The sequence below is a fragment of the Schistocerca americana genome, chromosome X (assembly GCF_021461395.2).
Source record: "Schistocerca americana isolate TAMUIC-IGC-003095 chromosome X, iqSchAmer2.1, whole genome shotgun sequence".
Taxonomy (NCBI): Eukaryota; Metazoa; Arthropoda; class Insecta; order Orthoptera; family Acrididae; genus Schistocerca; species Schistocerca americana.
In genome coordinates this window covers 769,046,268-769,055,946 of record NC_060130.1, presented here as the reverse complement: position 1 = coordinate 769,055,946, position 9,679 = coordinate 769,046,268, and positions in this window count along the sequence as shown.

Here is a 9,679-nt window from a genome sequence, read left to right as displayed (position 1 = left end):
AAAATTGCGAGAGAGTATTTCCTGAGCACTTGTCTGATCAGGAAAAGATAAACATTGTAATTAGCGTCTTAGCGGGTGATGCTAAGCGCTGGGGAATAAATTTAAATACCGAACGAATGGCGTTCGAAGAATTTAGGCAAAGATTTACGGAAGAATATTGGTCTGAACAAAAGCAGGACCATTTATGGCGGGAGTTCATCATGGCCAAACAGCATGATAACAGGGGCAGGAATTCTTTGAAAGATTTCTGCGAGCATTGGTACCGGAAATTGACGCATTTAAAAGGCCGAAGATCAGATTCAGAAATTATCTGGGAGTTATATAAAAAGCTTCCAGAAGATTCAAAGAGGTATGTAGGAAGCAATCATCGCAGCTTCCAAGCATTTCTCGAAAGAGTCGAAGACGAAGATCATTGGCGCGAAAGTCGTGCCAATTATCAAAATTTTGGTAACCGTAATAACCGACACAATGACGAACGAAATGACGGCGATAGATTTCGCGTCAATGTAATACAGAGAGGAAGAGGCAGAGGAAGAGGCAGAGGAAATTATCCAGGTCGCGGTCGAGAGTATACCGCGCAAAATAATGACGACGCGGGAAACTATTTACCGCGAACGTTGCGGGCCAAACGGAAGCGGACAACACATACAGGCCCCGATTTAAGAAAAGATACCGGACCGACTGTAATGTAATGAGACAGGCTAGGGTCGGACATGGAACGCCGCAAAGTGTTGTGGCGAAACAAGCATCAGGTGCGAGCCAGAATGAGTCATCTCTGCCGCACAGAGCGCTACATGTTAACAGGCGAGTGGAGCATCAGAGGGCAACGGCCCAGCCTAGCAGAACATCTGTTCGGAAAGAAGCCGCTAGCAATACGTCAGCAGTAGGTACGAACGTAGCCGTAAGAGCTGAGGAAAATTTTACGAGTGATAATTCCATGGCAAAGGAAACAATAAATGAAACTGTGAATACAGAGAGAGGTGCGGTTAGCAGTGTTTGCAATGAGATAAAAGGCGAGGATGAATTAGCAGAAGTAACTGATTGGCGTGTGCAGATCGATGATCTGTACAAAGGCCTAAAGCAATGTGAGTGGGAGGATTTTAAAAGGGAGTACGAGGCGAAGAAATTAGTTGGTGGAAAGAGAGATAGTAGGGACGTCCATAAAGTGACATGGCCCAAATTTGAAGAGGGGAGAATAAATAGCGCCGCGCAAAGTACGCGTGCTGCCGATAGGAGGAAGGTTAATGATAGGAAGGATTTGGAGGATGAAATCTGCCGCATTGACGAAGAAATAACTTCTGCTAACAGTCCGCCAATAGTACAAGCTGCTACCGAGAGGCACTGTGGAGAAGGGGTAGATGATTACCTGAAAGTAATTAAAGTCCACGAGGATTACACTAAATATGAAGTCACAGTAGATGTAAATAAAGCTGATGATGAGGCCGTGTTGCCAAAAGAGGAGATTGAGTTAAAATCCAAGCCTGACGACAATACAGAGGAAGAACTTAGTGCCTGTCTCAGAAAAGCTTTTATGTTAGAACCTGAAAGCGATCCGGAATGGTTGGATTCCGACGATAGTTCAGATGATGAAAGGTACGCAAATACAAACAAAATTGAATATTCTAACTTCACCTATTGTGCAAAAGTAGCGTACTTAAGTGAATCTGATGTTGAGGAAGAGAGTAGTGGTGATTCTAGTGAAGATGAATTTTCAGGTGTAAAGGAAACTGAATATAATTTTACTGAAAGAGGGTATGAGAAAATCAGTGAAAATAAAGGGGATGCAGTTAATTGCGATATTGTACCTAACGATGACGACGTATCAAAACAAAATCCAGATGTTGAGACTGAACAAAGAAAGAAAGAGCCGCCGGACGACTCAATGTTTATTTTGCAACGAGTTCAAGTAAGCAAAGACTTTGAACTCCAGAAACCGAAAAAGCCGCCAGATATAATTGGTTCACAGGGCAGGAACGTATCTTGTGGAAAAGACAGGAAGGGGCATGATTTAGAGTCTGGGGCAGATTTATATCGGATTTTGAGAATGTCATGAACACATTACATCATGAAACTACAGGATTTCCACCAGAAGAAATTTTGTTAGGCAGCAGTAGTAAAAGTTTAATTGAAGAAAAACTAGAGTTTCCACCTTGTACAAGTTTGGGATTGGATTAAAAGAAAGAATTGGTGATAAAAAGGGCAAAGCAAAAAGCTGAATCTAGATCTAAAAGACACAATAAAATTTTAAAAGTTTCAAAATTTAAAATTGGAGATTATGTTCTTTTAAAAACCCATGAAAAGTCTAGTGAACTAAACCATGAAATTTCAAAATTTAAATATATTTATAATGGACCATATATAATACAGAATATTCCACACGACAATGCTTACTACCAGATCTACCCAAAATCCAAAAGACCTTTAGGTGTAAGAAATATTGTGGACCTGAAACTGTATGTTCCTAGGAACGAGTAAATGTGCTGTATCTTATGCTGGACCCAAGTTATTCTAAATGTATCTAATCTTTGTAAATGTCTGTATACCCTTGAAAGTGTGCTAATGTAGTTATGCGAGTTTCAGATTACCAATTGTACTGTAACTGTAAAAATGTATGGAGAAAAGGACTGAAAAGAAAGGATAAATGCTATCAGCCAGATAAAAGATGGGACTGTCAAAAATGAAAATGGGCAGTGTATGAACCATAATATGAAGGACTGCCAAATACCAATGAGGGCAGATAAATAATCGATGGAAAATTGTAAATGTGATCCAGGAGATGTGACAATATGAAGTGAAAAGGACTGCCCAAATCCGCATAATAGGCAGCAAATATGTGTAGTTAATTTTCTGAATATATGTGTGTGTTTTGTTTAGTAAGTAAGAAAATGGACTGCTATTCAAAGCAAGCAGCGACAAATTATCTTATAGTGTATACAAAATATGCAATTGTTTTTGTAGTTAAGTGTTTGTATTCCAGAATTTTAAATTATTTCTTTGAGAAATTTAGAAAAAATGATCAAATTGCTATTTTAGTGATGTTATGATGGAAAGTTGGACTGTACAAAAGGCACTTGAGTAAATGACAAGTAATTATTCTTGATGTGTTAAAAAAGTGTAAACCTATATACAGTGAGTAAAAGGAAATATGTAGTGTAAATCTTTTTGGACAATTAAGTAAAGATTCGGAACCACTGTATAATTGTAAGATTTAGTGTTCCCATAAAATTTGAACTTAAGAAAATTTTCTGGAAACAGGGGCATGTGTAACGACAACTGTACATATAATAATTTTTTTTCTTTATGAATTTAGATAAATTAATGTAAGTAATGTTTTGAACTTTTTTTTTTCGGTTCGTATCGTTATGTTAAAGAGACTGTGAGCAACTTTTGAAATGAATATTATTATTTATGTTAGATTTCAAATAATGTGGTAATCAAAGGAAAGTGTATTTAATGTTAAAACTATTGTAAGATGTGAAAATTGTAATTTATACACTTGGTCCATACGCAGGTAATGCATTAGGATATGTGTAGTAGAAAACCTGTGGTGAATACCCTACCTGTAGGGGAGCGGGAAAAGGTGGAGGCAGGCGAGGCGGGAAAACGTACACTGGCGCGGTTCGGCACAATGGGCACAGTATTACAGTCGGAGGCGAGCAACAGTCGGAAGTACACGTACTGTACCGAGGAGGCTACCCAGGAAAAGTGATTTCCATTGAGCCTCGGATGAACCGATTCCGACGACTACTTGGCATGGCTATATTCTGAGGCACAAAATTGGAAAGATTACGACGCTAAGAAGATGGAAAGTGCCGATGTTGTGTGAGCCTTAGCCGGGCTTGTATGTGTGCCGTGCTGCCCGCTATCTCGCTGCCCGCCAACCGTCGCACCGACTTGCACAGGTCAAACATTTATTTCATCTTTAGAAGTGTATCTGTGTGGACCAGTGTCGAAAATGTTTCTGACTGTTCAATAATAACGTGACTTTTACCAGAATTGCCTTAGCCATTACTGATCCTGATCACTGACCTAGACAGGATCCTTACCTCGTATTGTGCAACCCGAGTATCCTAAACTGAAAGTTTAAAATTAGTATTAACGAGAATTATCAGCAGACAAACCTATGCTATAAAGAAGTTTAAAGTTCTGTGTGTTATTGCAAATGTTGGTAAAGAACAAAAGTATGACTAAGTTGAAAGAGAGTTTTTTTTTAATTGAGTTAGCGATGTTATTTAATTAATTTGAGACAGAAATAATGACAGTTAAATTATTCAGAAGTAAGACAAAAGAGTAGTTATCCATAGATTGATAATTGTGAGTGTTAATTTGCCTTCAGTACTTAATAGTTTCAGTATAACGACCATAACAGTTTCAGGGTCCCCCCTTTTTTCTTGTCCATTCTTTCAAACCTTGATGTGTACTGACCAGATTTGACCTGTAAAGCTAAGTTCTATATTAAACCCAAGTGTATTAGTGTTTTTCCATCCTTAATAGTGACATAGTGTGTGTATTTTCGAGATTGCTAATGCTAGGGCAATCTATGCCCGATTTCAGTCTGATCAATATACAAAATGTAGTTCGTAGTAATCATTGCTGTGTGGTGTTGTGTAAATGTAGTTCATCCAAATTAGTACAAAGGGAGAAAACTTTAGTTCAGTGGATTTTTCCGGTTTCAAACTTTGCCATATAACGCAACGTTACTACGTGTTACTACGCTTGTACATGCACCCACTTGTACAAGGAAAAACTCACTCATTGCCTAAGTAGGCTGGCGACCGAATTATTAATTATAGGTAGCATCTACTGTGTGTACTTCTTGTCCATGCGAAAGAGTGATTATACTTTGCTTTTGCTTGATACATCACTGTAGTTATTGACTGAGTACAAGTCCGATCTTGCTTCTAAGGTACACGCGGTCAACTTATGTACTAAAATCCTTGTTTGTAAGGTGAAGCCCGTGAACTTATTGCAGTACAGGCTTTATAGAGCTGACGTACGTCCGTTTTAGAGCGGAAGCGTTACAGTGTGGCGCTGCACTTTGGCACACTTAAGATCAGATAATATGTCTTACAATTCCTCGGACATGTATGTTGATTGTATCAGAGTCTTCAGAAAGATGTGCGCTACAAAATGAACGTATTTTTGAAAATTCGATTTTTAAAATTTTTGACGTCCTATCTCAAACGCTTGAGGGACGCCACTATCTACTATTGCCCCAGTTCGGAAATATCGTAGATACAGGTTTGATGCGCAGAGCAGTCCGAGTTATAATAGGGAAGCGAGTAGTCTCCATGTGACCCGTGTTTACATTTAGTGATTTTGCTGTTTCCTCTTTGTCTACTGCACTCATGTCAAATGAAAACAAAATTGATTTCTTTGGCCGGGAGCTGTCATGTGAATTAAAATACAGTCACATAATTACGGAAGGCTAAAACACATTATTAGTTTCAGATTTTATTTTATTTCCACCTTTCTGACAGTCCAGCATTAATTGCCATGCAGAACAATGAAGTTATTTTTATTGGTTTGCTGAAGAAATTTTCTTTTATTAATCTTTTCTGCTGAGGCAGTCAATATATTTCAAACAAAGGGTATAATTTCAAACTACTGGCTAGTTTCAACTGTTTGGTGCATTTCAAGTGTACGTTTTCATCTTCTAGCATGTATGGCATTATGCCATAACAAAGAACCAGACATGAGATAACAAAGTACTGGTACCCAAGGAAATTTACATCGCGAAACAACATTGAAAAGCTTAATATCAGGTCGATGCGTACTTCACTGGGAATCTGGGACTCATTTAAAAATCAGCTCTTTGATGACGAGCCACTAAGAAGAATTTATAGCCCAGAAGATCACACTTTTATGTCGTTATTAAAAAAATTTCCTGGCACATTTGTGTGATACATCTCAAAATGTAATACGTGCATAAAAGACCAACATTATATGTGAAAGCTTAGCTTCTCTTGCAGCGTATTGGCCTTAGAGACCAATATTATATGTGAAAGCTTTGTTTTCCTTGTAGTAACATTATATATATATATATAATTAATTTTATCAATATAATGGAAGGAAACATTCCACGTGGGAAAAATTATATATAAAAAACAAAGATGAGGTGACTTACCGAACAAAAGCGCTGGCAGGTCGATAGACACACAAACAAACACAAACATACACACAAAATTCAAGCTTTCGCAACAAACTGTTGCCTCATCAGGAAAGAGGGAAGGAGAGGGGAAGACGAAAGGAAGTGGGTTTTAAGGGAGAGGGTAAGGAGTCATTCCAATCCCGGGAGCGGAAAGACTTACCTTAGGGGGAAAAAAGGACAGGTATACACTCGCACACACGCACATATCCATCCACACATACAGACACAAGCAGACATATTTTCAATGTCTGCTTGTGTCTGTATGTGTGGATGGATATGTGCGTGTGTGTGAGTGTATACCTGTCCTTTTTTCCCCCTAAGGTAAGTCTTTCCGCTCCCGGGATTGGAATGACTCCTTACCCTCTCCCTTAAAACCCACTTCCTTTCGTCTTCCCCTCTCCTTCCCTCTTTCCTGATGAGGCAACAGTTTGTTGCGAAAGCTTGAATTTTGTGTGTATGTTTGTGTTTGTTTGTGTGTCTATCGACCTGCCAGCGCTTTTTTTCGGTAAGTCACCTCATCTTTGTTTTTTATATATATAATTAATTTAAACCATTAACTTTTCCTGTTCATGTGTTTGTGCAACTGAACAGTGATGTTGCTATTGGCTGACTACACCACGTGTCCGAAGCTCTGAATATCCACTGTCATTGGCTGGCGAGATCACGTGACATGAGCTATGACTGGCTTACAAATACACATCGCAATCTCGATTTCAATGCTTCGGAAAGTAACATGCGGTGTTTGGTGGAATTCGAATTTATACTTTCATAATACGAAAATATGCAGCATACATGTTACTGTACATCTTTCTAAAAGGTGTTTCGTTTTCTAAATCGCCGGGAAATTCTATGCCCATGTATAAAACCATAACCATTCAAAGGATTGATAAGTTATACAGTTCCAAGAGACAATATACTGTCAATTAACAGGGAAAAACTATGTTTCCACCCGGGAGAAAGTGTATTTTTAACCGGGAAATCCAGGAATTTTTTTTCCTTGTTCACGTATACACCCTGCACTGACTGCACAGCTTGGAAAGAGAGTCAGAGTACACACAACATTCACATAAGTGTTTTACGCCTCCAGTTTCGTTCCCTGATGCTGATGTGTGAAAAAGACAAGTAATTTATTTTACTACAACAAAAATATTTAAAAATGTAGCTCAAATATCACTGAAATCATCATCATGCTATAAAGTTTTCAGGAAATAGTAGGCAAGGGAGGTAGAGGCGGCCATTCTAAATATCTGTAACAATTTTTGTGAGTTTAACTTCAGTCATTTAGGAGAAAAATGTACCTGAATGATGAAAATTCAAGTGTTTGCTAAATCGCAGCAGAAGATTTATAGATGTATTAACTTATCACTATGCTTGTTTAGAACATTCCAGCGCATACTCCGGCTGTCCTCCTGTGTCCTTATCCTCCATACTCTCTCCCTTCATTCGCTTCTTTATCCTTGACTACTTGGTAGCAGCTTCTGCAGCTCTGGCTGCTTCAGTTAACCGCCACTTATCAATAGCAGTTAAAGCTGAAGCCCTATTCCTTCCCGTCCGGATGTTCAGTTTCTTCATAACATTGATCCTTGAAATTGCACCATCATTGAATGTTGTTATTGCAATCGTTACACCAATCTTCAGCACTGTCAGCCCAAGAAATACAGTTTTGGGTATTCTCTCCTATATACAGCTGTTGAAGCTTTCAGTTGTGTTCTGACCATGCATACATTTCCTAAGTAGATTTTTATTTGCCAGATGCCTATATATAGGACTAATTGCTTCCATTACAACAAGTGGTAAGGAATGCTTGTGGGTATACTGTACACCTGTAGCATTGCTCAACCAGTACTTGCACCACCAATCTTCCTATTTTGGACACAAACCATGCTGTGGGGTTTCATCTGTTGACACTCTGTGAAACCATGTTGCCCAAACAGCTCATGTCATGTTCTCCAAATCTCATACATTTCTCCTTATTGTTAGTCAATAATAATGAGCCAAAGAATCAGTTTCACTTTTTGTAAGACGACCTGGATCACCTATGTGTTTTCCGTCTGACAGTTTTTTTCCACTGCAGTGTTTACATAATTTTCTCAGCTGAGCTCCCATTCTTTTTTGTACATACCCAACACATTCAAGCTTTTCTATCAGTGTGTCCCCATATGGCCTGTCATTAACAACACCAGTGTGTCAGTTACAGCCTCCATCCCCAAGGTAGCCTACACACTCACACCACAACTGAGCTCTGACCATCTAGAAATATTTAGAACTCTTTTCATTTCCATGTTTCCATTTGGGCCATCAAAGTTCTTTACACATACATGGCTGCACATAAATTTACTTGAACAACCCCGGCACTGCTTTGTTAGACATTCATAATCTAGTATCTTACCAGTTTCAATAAATGTGGCAGTTACAATCCCATTCAGGAAAATGTGACTTCTCTTCTGCCAAGATCCATCAAATGCTGCTACAATGTCTGCATTCTCAGACAAGGCTACTGCTTCTTCTGCTGCTCTTTTCATTGAATGTTCACTTACACCACACAAAGCATTGCGTATTAATTTATTGTATCTGTCAAACCTCAGTGGAGGTGGAGGCAAATCCATCACTGCACAAAAAGTCTGGGCAGCTCTCGTCCCCCTTCCAATAAATCATACTGCATAAGCAAGTTGAATATTTACACTGTAATGTCAACTATCAGTTACTGGCAAGGTCATAATATCACTGTGCATCTTACACGAGTTACAGGCAAACACTAACGGACTTTAAAGACCTCTCCTTGCAGAAATGTTCTCAGAAACGTCAATACTATCTTCACAATTGCAGTCCTTACATTTCACAGCACTTTTCAAAAGTTTTGATAACATATTTAGGTTCACACTAACATTTCCGTCATTATTGCTGCTCACAATACGACTAGGCTTCTTGTTCTTACACTCAGAATGCGAAAGTTTACATCTAGAAGCACTGCCTGTAGAAGAAGTTTCTGCGGGCGACTTTTTGAAGCAACTGATGTGTATTATTTGGCCGTGTTTGGAACTGGTTGCTGCGAAACTTAAGTTTAGGGCTAAATTTCTTTACCCTTGGCATTTGAAGCATAGGAAACATACACACAGAAACAAAACAACACACAATAACTACAAAACTATATGCATATGAAATTCCAAAATCATATATTCTCAGATCTTTGTTTACATTCGAACCATAGCCTTCTAGATATGCCTGTACTTTGGTTCCGGGAGTCAGTGCCCTCTAGAATACACCTGTGTTAATGATCCGTAACTAATGACAGAAAAAACGAAAGAACAAAATAATGCATCACGTATTCTGACGCACTTCAAACTGCCAGATGGGCGTGGACCCTGTGCAACGTTACATTCAACCTCAATTTCAGAACAAACGGAAAATTATACTGCCCATAAACTACACATTTTTAAAATCAGCATTAAATGCTCTTTTCTATAGGCCAAGAAATTTTTTTTCTTCAAATTTTTGGTCATTTTCACGAGCATGTTCCCTTAACAGAGG